The sequence below is a fragment of the Triturus cristatus genome, chromosome 9, assembly GCF_964204655.1.
Source record: "Triturus cristatus chromosome 9, aTriCri1.1, whole genome shotgun sequence".
In the NCBI taxonomy this organism is placed as follows: domain Eukaryota; kingdom Metazoa; phylum Chordata; class Amphibia; order Caudata; family Salamandridae; genus Triturus; species Triturus cristatus.
In genome coordinates this window covers 576,474,936-576,494,721 of record NC_140592.1, presented here as the reverse complement: position 1 = coordinate 576,494,721, position 19,786 = coordinate 576,474,936, and positions in this window count along the sequence as shown.

The following is a 19,786-nucleotide window of genomic DNA, read 5'->3' as shown; positions in this document are numbered from 1 at the left end:
AAACTGACCAGGTCTCCTGTAATAAACATATATAAAATGAGTCAATAAAAGAACCCCAATTGGGACACTCCAATTTGGACACCAAGCCAGCCACGGTCCAGGAAACAATCTTAGTATTAGGGTGCAAACAAGGAATCGGGTCACCTGGGACGGGGGACACCATCACTCCTGGGATCTCTTCTTGAGACCCGACACAACACCTTAATGGAGAACAGATTTCTGTGGGAATAGATGCAGAGGAAGATGGAGCGGTCAGAAAGTTGTAGGTGGCCCAGCTTTGGAGGAAAAAGGGGTAGGAGCCACAAGTCCAGCTACAAATGAATTGTCATGACTGGCAGACGAAACTGGACATCAATCTAGGCCATCCAAGTCAGATAATGGGGAGAATATATTTAAAGTAGGGGTAATAAACTCATCCCCTTTGTTAGTCATCTCGGATGGGGGCCAAGAGTCCACACTTGCCCTTGGTACCAGATGCTTTAAAAAAAAAAAAAAGGAACAAGGCTCATGTCATCTCTCCATAGGCCGGCTCTACCCCACTACTAACCCAAACCTTCTACGTCAATCACCCTGGTTCTATCGAGTCGCACAGGGAGTATTCTTCAGTCATGTCACACACTGCCAAACCCACCCCCTCATTGCAAGTAAAATCTCAGGCTCTGAAAGTGTGGGACACCATGGGGCATGTGGTTGTACTACTCCACTGAGTATGTGTAAAGAGAACTTTTAACTATAACTTTTGTATTGATGTTACAATGTGAGACTTTCTGTTGGATATGGAGGAATGTATTTATTGTTATGTGTTATCACAGAATGGGAGAAAGGTACCCCATATTTTTAATGTATATTGACACATGACCCAAGTTGAACTTTAGCCACTAACTCCTGAAGGTGACTAATGACCTCACTTTTCAAAGTCCTCACTCAAGAATATGAGTCAGTTAACCAAGTCCTGAGGGTCTGCCATTGGTTACTTGAGCAGGGTGTTACTACTACATGCCTAGGATGAGTAGGGGCGTTGCCCTGAATGAGGGAGCTACAATTAGCAGAAGAGTGTTTGAGAACTCTATGAACCGCTTTATTGCGCTTGGTTCAAAAGGTACGTTTGAGGCCTTGAGTTGAGTTAGGCGGAAGTAAGTCCAGCACCGTATTTGACTTTCTTTTGAGTCAAAATTATGAAAAGACAACATACAGAAGGGCTGCTGTGAGGAGCATGAAGTGAGACAGCTGTGGAGTTTAATATTATATTGACCAATGCTGTAGAGGATACAGGTCTAATATGCAGTGTTTTAGACGGCGCACTCTAGCAGAGGCTGCCCCTAAATGGGGCTTCAGGGGTGGGCGCCATAACTACCGACGGGATCCATAATTACCAGTTTGGGCAGCTGTGGCGTGCCCAACAAAAAGGGTGGATGCTCCTGCTCCCCTCCAGGCTGTGAAAAGCGAGCCACGGTTGGCGCGAAAAATGGTAGGCCAATGGGGGCCCAGGTGGTGTTTCAACCCCCCCCCCCCCGCCCCCCATTGGGAGAAGTGCCGCTGCACTTCAGAGGAGAAATTGAGAGGGTGGGGGGTATAAGGACAGCACTGCCCCTGCAGACGTTACATTAGGGAAGCAAGGGCAGCGTTCAGGAAATATTGAGACCCACGCACTCACACCCAAGCAACAGCATTTTCACAGTGCTAAGGGCAGATGAGCGGACAAAGGGGTACATTTGCTGGTAAAGGAGGCACACCGGCACGGCAGTGTGCCGGAGAAAGGCCACTCACCTGGGGATGACTTACAGCAGGGTGAGTAGACAAACAGGTGGAGTGAGCGGAGCACAGCAATCACAGCCCAGACCCACTAGACAGCAGGGCACAAAATATACAGTCGAAGTAGCGAGTTGAGCCTAACAACAGTAAGAGGCTACCACCACTTCGCGATCGGAGAAAAACCAACGAGAAACTTGATGACCCCAAAAAAGAGGTGTACATGATTGCCTCAAGAACTAAAGGTGTCATAAATAGGACTAGCAAATGCCAGGATCGAATTGAATCGAATTGAATTGAAAGGGCATTTATAGAGTGCATGGCTACCCTAGAGCGTCCCAGTCCCAGGACTGGATTGATATATGCCAGAAGTGATTTATGACCTGTCACCCATTTATGAAGTATGACCAGTCACTGATTGATCATTTATGACCCTGTCAGAATGATTTATGACACTCAAGAATGATTTATGACTGAAATATGGATTTATGGCCCTGTCATATTGATTTTTGACTGGCTACTGTGATTTATGAGGGCAATACGTAAAACAGCTCATACATGTTAAATAAAACAAGGGCCAAGATTTCCCACAAGTAAATAATGATACATGTCTGATGTACCTTTATTCACAAAATGTATGTAAGACATGATATGCATGTACAGGTTGGAGTGGGCCAAGTGCGGAGGTTAGTGCATAGGGGATTCAGGAACAATCTGCACTTTGTTATATATATATATACCACTTGGTAACACATTAAGGTCACGGGCGTGTTTCACAAAAGTAATCTGAGACAAAATCCTAACATTATGACTTTCGGTATTCACAAATGGCATTAAGGAGTAGTAAAGTTAGGAATCCTAGCTTTACGACTCCTAAATTACCCTTTGTAAATACCGAAAGTCGTCAAGTTAATATTTTGTCTCAGATTACTTTATTTAATCGGGCCCTTTATTTCTTGGCCACGCTTTTGTGATGGCGAGAGGCAAGCCATTTATTGGTATCAAGGCGCTGTATACGCTCACCATGCCTTGCACATCGTCCCGCCCATATTCACATGAAGCAGGTAACCGAGTGGGGCTGAATCATGGATTGTCCGTTATGGCCGTCTGAAGATATAACAGCGTCTCTCAGGAACAGAGGGTCCGTTATATTCCTCAGTTTGGCCGTGGGTTATTTGTGTTCAGGAATGTGCGCGAACCCTCTGCAGCCCTCGTAGTCAGGACAGCTCTTGCGCTACACAGGATCCGGTCGATGCTCCCACGGAGATGCGAGATTCCTCACTGTGCTCACGCCCTATCTCGTCCCATTCAACCCTGAAGGCATCTATACAGCCCCTCAAAGGGGTCTGCGCCCATTTCTCATGAACACTGTCACGTGGAAGACGGAGAAAACACTTTTTCCTGTGTCTGAATTTCTGTGTGACCTTGGACACACTGCCTTTCCTTACACGTGGTTCTGCCGATACACCTTCAGCGGAAAGCTTTCATGTATGCAGGATACACAACGCAAAGTACTTTGGGGCAGATTTACAAGCCCCTTACGCCACTTTTGCGTCACTTTTTCCATGTTAAAAGTGACGCAAAAGTGGCGCAAGGGGCTTGTAAATCTGCCCCTTTATTTCTTGAAATGTTATGTACACATTTAAGTATGGGACTGTCAGCTTTTCTTTTAGTTCTTATCTCTTTGTACTTTATGATTTTTTAATTGTCATGGTTTTAACTAACTTCACACAATAAACATATTTGATGTGGAACATATTGCAATATGAAGTGACTATTAAATCATACGTGATATTATGATCGAAGCCAGTAACACCCATTTCACTCCAGAAGAAAGGCTGGGATATTGAGGCCATCCGCTAGTGATCCGAATCTGTGACTTGGACATGTGTGTGGTAGATCCCCAACCCCTAGACCTCTTGCCTGCTAGAGGGATACAAAACAGCTCGCCCAGGCAAGACAAAGGCAGTTTAGAAAGGGGCCAAAACGTCAATCACACATGCTCAAGAGTTGTGGCTATGACGTGCCGGCTGCACCTTCTTGGCTACAGCCACCGTGGTTCCTCAAGGAGCCCTTGGGGAAAATCCGAAGGCAAACACTCAGACGCGGCAAGCAAACACCGGCTTGGCCTCACCTTGGACCCTGCCCGCTCAAAATCCCTTCCCTTTTCCAAATAGAATGGCTCTGTGGTTGCTTTGATGATCCTACCCAGCCGATGTACTAACACAGCTCAGTGGGTTAATGTGTTTTCTTCATAGCTGTGCGTGTTACTTGTTGGTCACAGGCATGAATCTCACCAGACCGAGCACCGCAATGTTGAGTCATGCCACTGCCTGTTTTCACATTGTGTGAGCAGCCAACAGCTTTAGCTCTGTTAAAATCAAACAAAAAGAAAACTATTACACTAACAGTGGTGTCTTAGAATGGTCTCCTCTCCTCGAAGGCAGAGGGGGCTTTTAAGTGAGACCAAGCAGCAATAGGGGAAATAGAGGCATCTAATGCTCAGCTAATGAATGGCTTTGGCTCCCAGATGAATCTGCGGCCTACTTTCCTCCCACTATTGTGGGTATCACCACTAGGTCACTAGTCCACTGCTTCTCTGTCAGTGGGGCCGCTATTATGACTCAGTTCTCCGTGCCAAAGCACAAGGGGTCTGCGCGTTTCTTTTCCCCGTCTTCACTGCACACAATTCCAACAAGCATTGGCATAGCCAATAGGTCTCGCCTTTGGGACCTTATAAGTGTTTAGCCATGCAACATTTGCATAACTAAATACTTATAAGCTCCCAAAAGCGAGACCTATTGGCTATGCAAAGAGGCCGTGGGACCGCGAAAGTGAAAGTGATCGCGATCACGATCACGATTATACATCAAAGCGGCCGCGGCCGCGAAACCGAAAGTAATCGCGCACATGCACTGTAGCTCTAGGATGGCCTGGTAGCACTTTTTGGGAGCCCTCTCAATAAGTCTCGCCAGACCAGCGCATGCGCTGGGTCAGGCGAGACCTAAGAACCTCAGGTAGTAGTGCATGTGTGGTGTCCCAGGCCCTATGCCCGCATGCTGATGAAATCACAACATGGACACTAGATGTATACTTAGGTAACTGGCTATGAGGACGTACACCCCGGCCCTTTTATTAGCAGGGCCACGTCACTCGTGACACCTGTGATGGATGGGTGTGGGGTGCATGTGTGTCCACTCTCACCAGGGAGTGGCTGATCAAAATAAGTGTCTGCTGAGACACTAGAAAGTGTCCAGCACAACACTGCAGCCAGGGACGGTTCTAGGATTTCTGGGTCCCTGGGCCGAAAGGGAATGTGCGAGGTCCCTCTAATTTGCTTGCGTGACATATTCAGGGCTCCAGAAGCTGCTTTGCTCAGACTTCTCGGCCACAGCTTCTCCCCTCAGCCACCTACAAGCACCTCTTTTTCAGCCCAAGGTGTGAAAATTGTTGGGGGGGGGGGGGGGGGCTGAAAGTTAAACCTGTAAGGCGCTAAAGTGCTGACAATGGGCGTCCTGCTGTGTCACTGTATGGGCAGCCATAGTGTCTCTGAATGGGCAGCCGGGCAGGAGGCCTAATTGCAGGACAAACCTGCAAAATGCATGTCCTTGCAACTGGGACATTAGCCCCAAGAGGCCCAGGGAGGGCCCCCTCCCCTCCCTCCTATGCGCCCATATGCAAAGAGAGCATTTATTTCAATTGAATAGGCATGAGTACAAGAGGGCTGGTTGTGTGTTAAACTGGTGCGGGCCCCATGCTGGTGGGCGGAGTGCGAGGTCCTGGGCAGCTGCCCACATTGCCCATGCCTAGCGTCATCCCTGACTACAGCATGGCTACAGGCAGCAGCGCTCGGAAGCGCACAACAGTAAAGTCCTCTTCGAGATTCTGAGCTCTGATGTCAGCTGCACATGTGAATGCAGTGTCGACGTAAAAACAGAAGCAAGCAGACCCTTTTCCGCATTAGTGCAGCGCAGAGAATTATAGATTATGTATTATGTAAAGGGTGCCCTGCCATGGCTGGCTTTCCACGCACCTTTAAGTGGGTGCGTGGTTTGCAGACCATTCTAATATAATTGTTGGCTGTCCCATAGGCGGACAGGCCACGCAAATCTGCTGGTTCTGGTTGTGTTCAGATAAATTGCTGCAAATAAATAGCACAAGGACATGCTCTAAGCCACTCCACATCCTTTGGTTGTAGCTTTTGACTGATTTGAGTTTGGTGGATGGGTCACTTCCACCTTATTACAACTCCATGAAATCCTATGGCAACTGTAGTAAGGCAGACAGGATAGTCATTACGTTTGCGACGGACCACGTCTTTGTCAAGCTCAAAATGAGGCTCTTTGTTGCAGATGCCTCATTCGGTAAAATCGCATTGTAAAAGTTCAAAATCTGTTCAGACCTTCGGGTCTCACAGCAAAATCCAAGAAAAACTACTTTTTGTCCAATTGAATTGGGTGACATGGTGCCACTGGGTTACGTGAAAGTGGTGCTTGTAATTTACAGCACTCATGGGCTAGGTAACATAACAATTCATTCTCTCATGACAAAGAAATGTGATTATTATTTGGGGTGGGTGATTACCCATCACAAGGATCAGGCACAACTTGTAGAAATGAACCCTCAAAGTCACTAAACCAGCCACAGCTCAACCTCCTAGTAGCCCAGACAAAGAGCAGACAGGTTTAACTTAGAGCAATGTGCAAAGTATTTATGCGGCAGTACCAACACAGTCATAAATTCAAAATTCAAAACAATAAAAATACCAAGCAAAATTTGAAAAGTAGAGTAAAATGTAATGAACAAAATGACAACAACATAACAAAAATCCAATAGGGATAACATGAGATATGCATCTTTAAAGTTTTAAGTAGAAACAGCGCCAAAAAGCACAAAGCACCAATGATGGTAACTGGTCATAGTAGACTGGGACCTAGGTGCAATTTGAAGTTGACAGTGATGGAGCGTGAGCTGGATACACCAATCACGTTTGCCCTGGTCAAATTGTTTGCCTTTTGACTTAGTCCTTTAAGTCCCAATGAACCACAGGAGCACACTTTTAATGCCCCCAGGACCAGAAGGGAGGCACATAGAGACTCACAGGGTATCAGCCAGAGGCCAACAGTACAGTCCAGTCCAGGTTCAGTTGCCACGGGTCAGCTGGGCAGTTGCAGAAAAGGCCTCTTGTAGCTTTTGTGTACCTGTAGTTTGAACAGGCGGTGATTCAAATTGCTACACAAGTACGCGGAGTACGCAAGGACACAAGGAAGCGAAGCCACATAGCTAGTCCCAAGTCAGAGAGTCGTGTGTGGCGTGTAGCGGGTCAACTAGACAAGAAGAAGGTATTAGGCCGCCACCGGCGAGAGTCACAGAGCCACCCAGAGTCACCAAGGATCGAGGATTAAGGATTTAAGGGCTCAGCCCGGCCGAGGATTGAGGGCCATTGTGGCCGATCGCGGTCCATGACTGTTGCTCACGGCGCATGTATACTGCGTACCAACTGCCACCATCTGTCACTATAGTGACGTAGCCGCCGCCACGCACCGGCCACCCCTCTCAGATTCCTTGGGAGTGGTGCAGCCATTGGTGTTGCCATTGTAGGTTGTTGGATCAGTAGGTGTCCGGTGCTTTGTGAAGGCCTCCAGGCTCCCTGGCTAGATCAGGTTGGATCTGGGAGCATTGTTGGTGCAGTAATTGAAGTTGTGACGACCACGCCTCTAAGCTTTCTGTCCAGGAGGGCATCCTGCGAGAACAAGGGTGGAGACCGAGTGTGGAGGGTGTAGCGACCCTCTGTGGAGAGCAAGTCCGGGCCCCCTGCAGAGACAGCCCAGCTAGGACTGGGTGCTCACTCTCGGCCCGCCCATTTGCTCGCTTGTTTGTTTGCTCGTCTACCTGCTTACCTACACATGTCTACCATCTTCTTTTCGCAAATATCAGTCCTCATCCACTGTGAGGTAGTATGGGACATTGTTTCATTTGCATCTACCTGCATCCACTGGAAGGACTTACTGGGGACGTAAGAGAGCCTCCACTGGAGGTGGGGCCCTATAAATTCCCCCCATTTTAATGTGCTCTTTAACGCACCGTTTAATGCATCATTTAATATGCTCCTAGTGATTCCAGTGACCAGCCATTTGTTTTCCCTTTCCTCTGGGATCTTCCTTTTTCCTTTTTGGAAATCGTTGGGTGGGTACGCCAGTGGTACTTGTGGTACCAGTGTTACAGTGGATATCCACGGATTAGTAACAAGTTTAGTTACTGTTTGTGAACCGAAAATTTTTGCTGGTGAAGCCCTCCAGCTGCCTGCGTTCAAGGCGTTCAATTGCTACCTCAGGATCATTCGCAGGGGTGCCAGGGTCTGCACTAGGGCTATCTAGATGTGCATCCAATCACACCAGCTCCCTAAATTGCAAAAGCCCATCAGGCAAAAGAAACCCCGGGTTCACTTGTCATACTTGAAATCCCATCCCTCTGTGTTGTTGATGTTCTCTAAGGGCCTGAGGTGCACAGTGTTAAAAGATAAGGATCCGTGAGTGGCTTCAGGTGTAGCTAATGTGGACTAGGTGGGCGTATGTTCTGCTCTTTCCGAGCTGACTGTCCCACATTATCCCCAAGTTCACCTATCTGAATAGAGGGGAAGTAATTCCTCCAAATCAGGCTACTGATGAGCGTGCTTTAATGATAGCGGTCAAAGATACGGAGATGGAAATGGACATGGTTATGGAAGATATCAAGGTTCAAACTCAAACAAATGTTGCCGGTAAATTGCTGTCCGTTTCAGTGGGGCCGTTGACCTCGGTCGATAAAACTGGCCTTTTGAACGCTGTAGAGCCATCACCTGGCCATTTCCCTTTAATAAGACCCCCCAAATACCACAGATCGTAGAATGCAGCTTTGAACCTGGGGACTTGGAGGATTATACTATGCCGGACATAGCCATACCATTGGAAAAAAACAAGCAATGGAGGCTAATCTGAAAACGCTGGGTGTCCAGGATTTGGCATTGAAACTGTCAGCGGGCAATCATGCTAGTTGCCCCGCATGCCAGCTTTGTTTAGTAGCACCCCCTCTAGTGTGTCGCTGGCGCAATCATTGGGTCTGTCAAAGTCTGAGGTGTCTCCAAATAAAGGGGTACAAGATTCTTGGCAATTTTTAAGTAAAGAGGACAACGTATTGGGGGGAGGGGGAGCTAACTTTGACATACTTTATGCACTAGAGAGGATTCTTTCATCTATTTCAACCCAGCTTGAGAAATCTACAGTTAATTCTGATCATATGCTGGATGTTCTTTCACTGATTTTAATGGGGGTCCAGAAGCTCAATTCTGCCAGCTCCTGTTTAGGTAAGCCTGAAAAGCGTAATGATGTAAAATCACAGGCAAGCTAGACTAATATAGGGACGTCGTAAATGGCAATCCAGGTGGGGGCTAGGGATGATATGGGAGCGTCTCCCATGTTATTGACCAGAGATGGCCCTATGTCATGTACCGCCACAACAAATCAAGTGTAAGGGGACCATCCACATGTTGGTCCCGGGGATAACAAAAATGCAATAGCAGTTAAGAACCCGCTGCAGGTTTACTCTATTTTTAAAAAAGGGAACATCAGTGTGTCTTGTGTTACAGATTTATCAATTGACCCACCCCATTTCAAATGGCCCAGGGATGCTTTAGATGCTATTCCCCCTGAGGAGGGTGTCCCTCTCATAGAAAGTAAGGGATTAAAAGGACAGAGGGAGAGGAAGAGCAGGATTTAACGTATTACTAAGCGTAACCCTAAAAAATTGAGGTTCCCTATGGTATTTGAGGAGCCATACGCCTTGATCTCGCGCCCAAATATAAATGAACCGAAGCCCATCGAGTTTGATGACGGCCAGAACTTGGGGCATCTGGATAGAAATCCTTCCCCTCCCCGTACTATGATCGATGCCCCCCGTATGGGAAGGATTAGGAAAGATGGATGGGCAGGAAGGCATAGGAATAACCAGACATAATGGGGGGGAATACATGGGATAATCACAAAGTAGGTATTCACCCGGTTTTAGAGCCCCATGCAATAAGGAAAGACACTGGGCCCGATTCACAAAAGTAATCTGAGACAAAATACTAACTTTACGACCTTCGGTATTCACAAAAGGCATTTAGGAGTAGTAAAGTATAGGATTTTGTCTTAAATTTTGGACTGAAGACAAAATCCTAACTTGAGTTAAGTTTAGGATTTTGTCTTAAGACCAAAACTTAAGACAAACTTAAGACAAAATCTTATACTTTACTACTCCTAAATGCCTTTTGTGAATACCGAAAGTCGTAAAGTTAGGATTTTGTCTCAGATTACTTTTGTGAATCGGGCCCCATGTATTTGTTGAGTTTAGCAGTAAAGTCTCATGATGTTGTGCTAGAGGTAGGGCAAGATGTGGATAATGTCCTCCCAATCCCTCGTAGCAGGGTTACTGTCCCTGTACAGATTGATCCTAGGCAAGGGGGGACCTGACCTTGCCTTTTGCATAGGGCAAATGTCGGGGATCGACCCAAGGTTAAGTGATAATGCACGTGTAGGACATAGACCAGGGCAAGTATCTAATATTTAGATTTTTGCTTCTCTGTTTGATATAGAATTAGATCCACTCAATAGAAGCTCCCTTTTGCAGTTACTATATGAAATAGAGGACTTGCGATTGGTAATAAGTAAAGATATCGAGCAGGTTTACTTAGGTCTCAGTAGTGGACTTTCAAACTCTAGAGTCACATTGAGCTAAGGGATAACTGCAATGTTAGTTTTGGCTAACGTCGATCATTTTAGAAAACAAGCATTGGCATAGCCAATAGGTCTCGCTTTTGGGACCTTATAAGTATTTAGTTATGCAGCACAATATCCTTGGTGCAACAACATCAACTGTTGCATGGCTAAACACTTATAAGGTCCCAAAGGCGAGACCTATTGGCTATGCCAATGCTTGTTTGTTCAGTATTTATTCACTTTTTTTTTTTAAATTGTCCTATGTCGCACTTTTACTTCAATGGCAGCCGCTCCCTGTTCCTTAGACAAGCCGCATCTAAGGAAAGGTGTGCGGTCGCCATTAAAGTGAAACTGGACATTGAGGTGTTTTTACAAAAAGGAGCATTTGTTTGTCAACTTGATGCACACATTTTTTTTTCTAAAAATGCCCAATACAGTGCTTTCATTATAATGGCGGCTTCACCCCTTTCTTTAGGCATGGAACGTCTAAGGAAAAGGGTATGGCTGACATCAAAGTTAAAGCACCACATGGGCGCTTTTACAAACAAGCATTTCCGTTCAAAATATTTTATTGAATTTTTGTTCAAATACAACTAAAAGATAGACAGCACATAAAATATTATGATTAAGCAATAATACCTAAATAACATTGTATATCGTAAGCAAAATCATATAAAAAATTCTTAGGTAATGAGAAAATACATAATCAAAAAATACAAAAAGGGAGGATAGAAGAGGGGGGGGGAGGTACAAATATACCAATTGACGTAGAAAATGCAAACAGAGCTACTATATGCCATTATAAAACTAATCATATGAAGTACACATCTGAATTAAAATTATTCATACAGCATTAAATGGATAAATATTCATCAACAGGTAACCAAAAAGATTGATAAGAGAACAAATTATGAGTGATCCCCTTCATAGATAATTGAGCCCCTCTTCTGGAAAGAATAACCCATGACCACCAAGCATTAACAGATAATACAGAGACATCTTTCCAACAAAAAGTAATGGATTTTAAAGCAGCCGAAATAAGAAAATTAAAGTTTACCCTCTAAATCATGTATGTTTTGTGGAAGAATGGCAGATTTACAGATTATTAACTGATAGGAAAGATCAAGTTGAAATTTAAAAATCTTCTTAATGATATCCCAAACTTCAGACCAAAATTTAAAAACCAAAGGACAATCAAAAAGCATGTGTTGTAAAGAGCCAGGGTGTGATTTACAATGCCAATAATCAGGAGAGGGGAGAAGTTTAGCTTGGAACAAACGTGATGGAGTCCATATACGATTATAAAGGATATAAGAATTAGTTTGGTAGATTGAAACAGGCAACCACCCAGATATACTATTAAGCCAAATATCTTTCCATGTGTCAGTGGACAAGGAAAGTGAAAGTTCATTATTCCAAAAAGTGGAAATCATCTCTATATTGCTACCTAGAGTATCAGATAATTTTTTATATAAAATAGACACCCCATGAGATGATTTTGAAACTGTTTGAATATAAATTGCTAAGTCAACTGTAAGATTAGAGGGGATGGCATTAGGAAAGGAGTCTAAAATTGAATTGCACAAATATTGATACTTAATAAGATCAGATATAAATAAACCAAAACTTGTTTGCAATGTTTCAAAAGGAATAAACGTATTATTAGAATAGACATCTTTAAGATAAAAAATGCCAGCCTTAATCCATGAAAACCAGAAATTAACATTCCTGTTCAATTTAATAACATTACTATACCATAAAGATAATTCAACAGTGTTATTCATGGGGAAAAGAAAAATCAAGTCAAGATCATTAAATAACATTTTAGTGGATTTAATGATAACTGACTTTTGAATAAATGGGGCATTATTATGCATGGACACCAAAGTAGGTAAAGGAAATGGATTCGTAATTGATTTCTGAATACGGAGCCACGTAGGAGAATTATTTAAAAAGGAGCAATTAAACCATAATGAACTTTGTTTTAAAATAAAAGCTTTATGATAAAGAAAAAAGTCCGGGATACCAAATCCAGCATTACGTTTAGGAACTTTTAATTTTTTATACGCAATACGAGGAGGTTTGTTGTTCCATAAAAACTTTGACAAAAGTTTATCAACATCTTTATAAAACTTTAATGGAAATTGAGTAGGAACCATGGCAAGGGTATTGAATATTTTAGGAGCTATAGTAATTTTAAGAGAATCCATCCTACCCCACCATGAAAGATGCAATGCTGACCATTTAGACGTTTTGTCTTTAATATAGTTTAGGATGAAATCACAATTTAGATTGATTGTCGATTTTATGGAAGAGGAAAATATTTTATCTTATTCTTTTGCCATTTAATTTCCTGCATGGGGAGCATATCAGGAGTGCAATAAACATTTAAGGGAAAAAATTCAGTTTTATTAGTATTTAAAGTGTATCCAGAAACTGCAGAATAACTTGTAATAATATCCATTAATGAGGGAAAAGAAGATATAGGGTCACTAACAAATAAAAGCACATCATCCGCATAGGCAAGTGTTTTAACAGTAACATCCTTAATAGTGATTCCTTTAATATGGTCACAATTTCTGATTAAGTTAAGAAAAGGTTCAATGCCAATTAAAAATAAGAGGGGAGAGAGAGGACAACCTTGTCTTGTACCTCTAAAAAGCGAAAATTGAGTTGAAATTTGACCATTAATAAATAAACAAGCAGTAGGGGCAAAATATAAAGCTGAAATCATACGAATAAAGGTATCTCCAAAATTAAATGAGGACAACGTATGGAATAAAAATTGCCAATGAAGTTTATCGAATGCTTTTTCAGCATCTAAGGCTAAAATTCCAGATGGCATCGATAACGTGGGACTTTGTTCAATAATATGTAGCAAAGTTCTCGTATTATTAGCAGAGTATCTATTCTTCATAAAACCAGATTGGTCAGGGTGTATAATAGAATCTAGTATGGGGCCCAATCTAGTAGCAAGTATTTTAGCATATAACTTACAGTCTTGGTTAATTAAAGATATGGGACGATAATTAGATACTCTGGTGGGATCTTTATCTGGTTTTGGAAGTACTATAATTAAAGCTTCTGCAAAAGAACCAGAAGTAGTTCCAGTGGATCCAAAAAACGTAAAAAGTTGATGCAAATATGGTAAAAGGTGTGACTGAAATTCTTTGTAAAATTCCGCAGGGATCCCATCACTACCCGGACATTTGTTCTTTTTAAGAGATTTTATAGCTGATAGGATTTCATCTTTGGTAATAGGTGCATCAAGTCTAGTTTGATTAGATTGTGAAATCTTGGGTAATTTTACATGATTTTAAAAAGGAGTCCATTAAGGAAACCTCCAGAAAATCTGGTTTATTATATAATGCCGAGTAGAAATTCATAAATTCATTAACAATTTCATTGTGAGAGAGAGCAATATTACCATGAGGACCAAGAATTGAGTTGATTTGAGTTTTATCTTTTTTTATGCGCAAATAAGTAGCTAATAGTTTACCGGATCTATTGGCATTAAAACTAAATCTAGCTTTAGCATTAGAAATTTGAATACCTGCCCTTTTACTAAGGATTGAATTAAATTCATAGCGCAATTTTTGTAAGTTAAATTTATATTGAGGATTGTTGGATGTAATAAAAAGTCGTTCAAATTTCACAATTTGTTTTTGTAAGTTTTTCACAGTAGCATGAAAGGTTTTATTTTCATGGGCCATAATAGATATTGTGATGCCCCTAATATAAGCTTTGAAAGCATCCCATCTATTTATCATAGAAGTAGACCCTTCAGGATTAAGTATAAAATATTCTTGAATAGCAGCTAAAAGTTTGGGCTTGTTATACTCATTCAAAATTACACCAGTGTTCATTCGCCATCTAGATTGTTTAGTAAAAGTTGACTCCAAGTTCAAAACCAAAGAAATCATCGCATGGTCTGAAATATCAATGTTACCAATATGAGGAGCAGTTATTGAACCAATTAGATGTCTGGAAACCAATAAACAATCAATTCTAGAATGGGAATTATGAGGGTTTGAAAAGAATGTGTAACATTTTTCTGTAGGAAAATGTAACCTCCAAATGCCAACTAATTTAGTGGTTTGAATAAATGATTTGAAAGCAAAATATACCTTAGAAGGGCAAAACTTGGTAAGAGATGATCTATCTAACAAGGGGTCAAAGATGACATTAAAATCACCTCCGACAATTAAAGGAACATTACCAATCTTTAGAACCTCTGTTGTAAGATTAGACCAAAAAATATGATCATCTGCGGTAGGACCATAAACATTTAATAAATATAGAACTGAGTCATGAACTTTAATTTTAACGAGTATATATCTACCATCCTTATCAGATGATTTACTCAAAATTTGACAGTGTAATTTTTTTTCACAGAGAATAGCTACACCATTTTTTTTACCATTGGCAGGAGAAGAGACAATAGCATCTACCCATTTTTTCTGCATATAATCTAAAATTTTATCATCTATATGAGTCTCTTGTATAAAACAAACATCAGCTTTGCAACAACCAAGGTAATCTAAAATTTTTGTACGTTTAACTGGATGGCACAATCCTTTAACATTTAATGAAATTACTTTAATATCATGGATATTAGCCATAACAGAAGAAAAGAGAAAAGAATACAAGAAGTGAAGGATAAAAGAGGATCAAGAAAATGAGAACAGGTAGCTCCATAGACAGAAGAAGGAAAGGAAAAAATGAAAAAACATAGAAGAAACGACAAACCGAAGACATAAATGTGAAATGTGAAACGCACACACGCTGTACAAGCATGACCGAAACCGCTGGAGCCCAATAAAGAGAAACTTCATAATTGTGTCAGAAGAAAAAACATAACTGGCAAAAATCAAGTAGCAGAGTCATTGGTATCCATAGAGTGCAGAGACTGCTGATCCAATAAATGCTTCAAATCTTCTGGACGTTGAATAGATTTCGAAAAATTATCCTTCCAAATGCGCATCGTCAATGGATCAAAAAGACCATATTTATAGCCCAAACTGCGAAGTTGCGGGCGAAGAGCCGTGAATTCTTTGCGAATTGAAACAGTTTCTTTGGCATAGTCTTGATGAATAAATATTTTATTCCCATTAACCATCAAAGAAGGGATTTCTCTAGCTGCTTTTCTGATTAAAACCAAATGGTGGTGTCGAAGAACTTTGAAAATCATTTGTCGCGGTTTTGTATGTTGAGGGTTCCTGTGTGAGGGAGTCCTGTGGGCTTTATCAATTTCAAACTTTTCTGAGAATTTAATTTGTAGAAGACCAGGTAATAAATTCTCCAAATATAATCTACAGTTATCCCCCTCAACATTTTCAGGAAGATTAAATATGCGTAAATTATATTGTCTGTTACGATTCTCCAAATCCAATAATGTTGAGCACATAGGAGAATTTTTTGCCACCAGTGGAGTAAATGAGTCAAGTTTGACCTTATTATCGTTTATTTTGATGGAATTAGCTGATATTTTCATTGAAAGGCTGGCCATATCTTTACGCACATTTTTTACTTCAGAGGAAATGGTATCTGTATTGACTCAAAGTGCCTGAATTACCTCCAATATTAAAGACAGCGAAGGTTCAGAAGACTCCACTACTTTTGATTTAGCAGGAGGAGGTGAAATTTGCTGCCTCCTTTTATTAACAGAACTCTTATTCTCCATTTTAAAGTAAAAAGAGTCAAAAATATAATTGCAGACACAAAATAACGAAGGAGGAAATGAGAGCTGTGGAAAACACCAAGGAATGACTGGTCACAGGGGTGGGCGGAATTTGCGAAAGCGACTTCCGAAAATTATCGCGAAAATGTTAAAAATCTCCGCAAACAAGCGGAAATATCGCGAAGATGCGGAAGTTTTTTTCCGGCATGTTCGTGAGATTTTCTGCATGGTTGCAGGTCGCCAACTTACCCATGTGGTTGCTTGCGGGCGCGGCCATCTTGTTTTCAGTTGTCTCGCGGTGCATGATCGCGAGAAAAAAGACGTGATCGCGCAACGCATAACGTCACTGCGGACGCGAACTGTCGCGAGACAGCGCAAATGGCTAAAACAATACAACATCTCATGGAGAACGCGACCGGATCGGGAAAACTTGTCGGCGAACGCGGGGATTCAGGTAAGGCGATCGCGCGCGCGCGAGAATGTATTATTTTACAGCGCGAGCAAGAACCAAATTATCGCAAAGCTGCAGAATGCGGAAATTTTGACATTTCCGCGCACTCCGCGGAACGCGGAAATGCCAAATTATCGCAAATTCCGCGAACGGAACGGAAATTTTGCCCAGGCCTAGACTGGTGCAGCAGCTAAATTGGGCTGGGGGAGTGGTTAGGCCTAAGCCAGGCCCTTTCCTGAATGATCACTCCGCCCCCTTGACTGAAAGCCTGGCTGTACCTGAGAGCTGTGTAGAGAGCAGGAACCAGGCGGTGAGAAAACCCACTTCAGCTGCGCAGAAACCTCTCAAAACGCTCCACAATGAAGGTTGGTTCCTTAAAAATGCAGCGACCTCCTTTATGCTGCTTTTCTGACAGAATTTCGTCGTTAATGAAGTAAAAACGGGCCGAAAACGCTCGAAGACCTCAAGCGGCGGCCATCTTGGATCGCGCGCTCGCGCGTCACAAACAAGCATTTCCAATGCATTAGGTATCACATTTATGAGAGTTCCATAAATGCAAGACCTATTGCGTTGCAAATGCTTGTTTTGCAGTAGGCCTGGAGCAGATTGGATAGTTGGGATGATGATACAAGTAAGCTAAGGATAATACTGAATATCCTGAGGCAACATTTTAAAAGTAACTCTAATGCTTTATTGATTGGCTAATTCTTTCGACTTCTTCTGTCCTAATCCTGATGGGAAAACTGAAGAGTATGTGAAATGTACACATTAATGGGAGGCTGAGCAAGAAACTAGAAAGGGTCTTGGGGGTCTACAGCCACTGATGGACTAGGCATAGAAGAAAAAAGCAAATGTAAGTTAGAAAGTATGTTGCAAACACATAAGTCTTCAACAAGTAGGTTTCAAACATACAAGTCTGTGTCACGAATCAAAGGGGAAAATGGTTTTAATCACTGGTGTGGAGGCAAGGATGAACATTTCGTCTTCATTTTCTGGACAATGAATTTCATTTGCATCTGTTTAATCGTTACCAGCATACTCTAGCGACCTTTTAAGTATCCATAACGCAAAGGGCACGCACATTTAGGTGCCTCCTAAAATCCCAATTTCGAAATCAGCAACAATGAACCAGCCTTTCAATGTACGTCACTGCCACATGGGTATTTGTTTCTCATAGAAATTTCTGCTGTTTCATTTGTGAGCCTTAGATGGTAAGTACAGCCACAGTTCGGCTAGAGTACCAGGATATAGGTATAGTCGGAGAGTCGTACCAAGGAGGAGTCTTTTATCAGCATGCACCAGTACTCCATACATGCTTGGAAAAAAACCACGGGGTACCTCGGGTCCTCTAACCCGATGTCGGCTACTTCCTGGAGGTTGGTGGGGACATCTCTGGAAGCTCGTTTGATAGGCGCCAATTCTAAAACTCGGGAATTCTTTTCCGCCTATGAGCTGAATTTCTTTGGGAGGAGGAGAAGGGATGGGAGGGGTGCCAGGCCGGGCAGGATCAATAGTCATCTGGAAAGGTAAAGCGATGACAACAGAGTGCCAGGCTATTGCTTGTAGAGAATACAGGCATTTTTGTGGATAGGCGTGAATGCATTTTAAAACATGGTTTTGCTGTCTGTTGTAACTGCTCTGTTATTTATCCACGGCTTAAATATTGGTGGTCTGTAAAAGCAGCCGTATTTCAGAGTTGGAGACATCCGGGACCGGTGGTATTTAGTTACATTCCGCCCTACTTGGTTTGTGCACAGTTGGCAGGTAAAGTGACCAATAAAAGGACTAGGTCTTTATTCATGCTTCTCGAAACTCGACTATGCTTAAAACTGGTCTGAGAATGCTGGGCAACTTGTACGATATTTATTTAGTCTGTGCCTGTGCCCGTTCGCCCTTTTCACAATCTGCTAAAAAAAAAAGTTGCATCACTTCCCCGCACTATGTTCATGCCCAGTGCTACGATAACTAGGGTGGTGAAGGATATTCTCCACTGAGTTGAATTACAGCAACACACAGACTATCGTAATGCTAGAGCCCAGTACCAGCATCTCAGAACAGGGAGCATAAGCATGATTAGCAATATAACCAGTGCTATTTTACCTTACCCGGAGCCTGCGCTGGTAATGGGTCTTTTGCAAACCTATGCAAAAACTATTAATAAAGGCAGATGTATAAAGCAGTGGGCCAGCAGCCCAGACTCTCAGCACTGGCACTGAATGTAGCTATTTTACAAGTGGCTCTACATATACTGGAGAGGTGTGGCTCACTGGTTAGAGGCAGCAGACCTGTAAGCAGAGAATCGGCCAGGGACCAGGGTTCAATTCCCGACCTGGCAGGGCCCTGGACCAGGGTCAAAACGGACTCGATAATTCTCGCCTCAGTACCTACTCTAACCAGGAACACACGCGGCAACTCTGGGCATTAAGCTTGCCTCATCTCTACAACGGCCCCTCCCAGAGATGCCTGGTTTCACCTTGGAGATACCCAGAAAGGGACCATCTCACAGGGAAAACCAGGACGGGTTCCCCAGCGGTCTTCAGCACCAGGATACTCCATGGAGTCACAGTGCGCTTTACAAGTACACCCACATTTACATATACGATCAGGTAAAATGCAGTCACAGACAGTGCGTGGGTGTAGTGAGCTAACCCATTGTCCTATGCTCTTTGTTATAGCAGACGGAAGCAAAATGTGAGTGACACATGATCAGTGAGTGGATGAATCGGAACTTGCCAGAAAGCATATGTTTTACGGATATGAATGCATTTTTGTATTATGAACTCTCGGGAAAATATGAGGCTGAGACAGCTGCAGGCAAGACCCAAGAAGGAATTATGTGCCAAACCTGCACTAGTCCTGCTTCACAGTTTGAAACGCTCAAGTGCAGCTCATGGGGTTAATGTGGCTGCTGATCACCGGACACCTGAAAGTCACGTGTTCAAATCTCGGTGGGTTTGATTTAGCCGTTTTGTCCTGCTGAGGTTGATAAATTAGTTCCATTTAGTTGGGTAACAGTAAGGACTTATCAGCATCAGGGAACCCAGGAGAACTGCAACAAACACTGTATATAAACGTTCTCTTTCTACATTTACTACTCATGCATATACTTCAGTCTAAATCTATTACCTAATGGACTATGTACAAGTGCACTGTGCCTAATGTATACTTGGA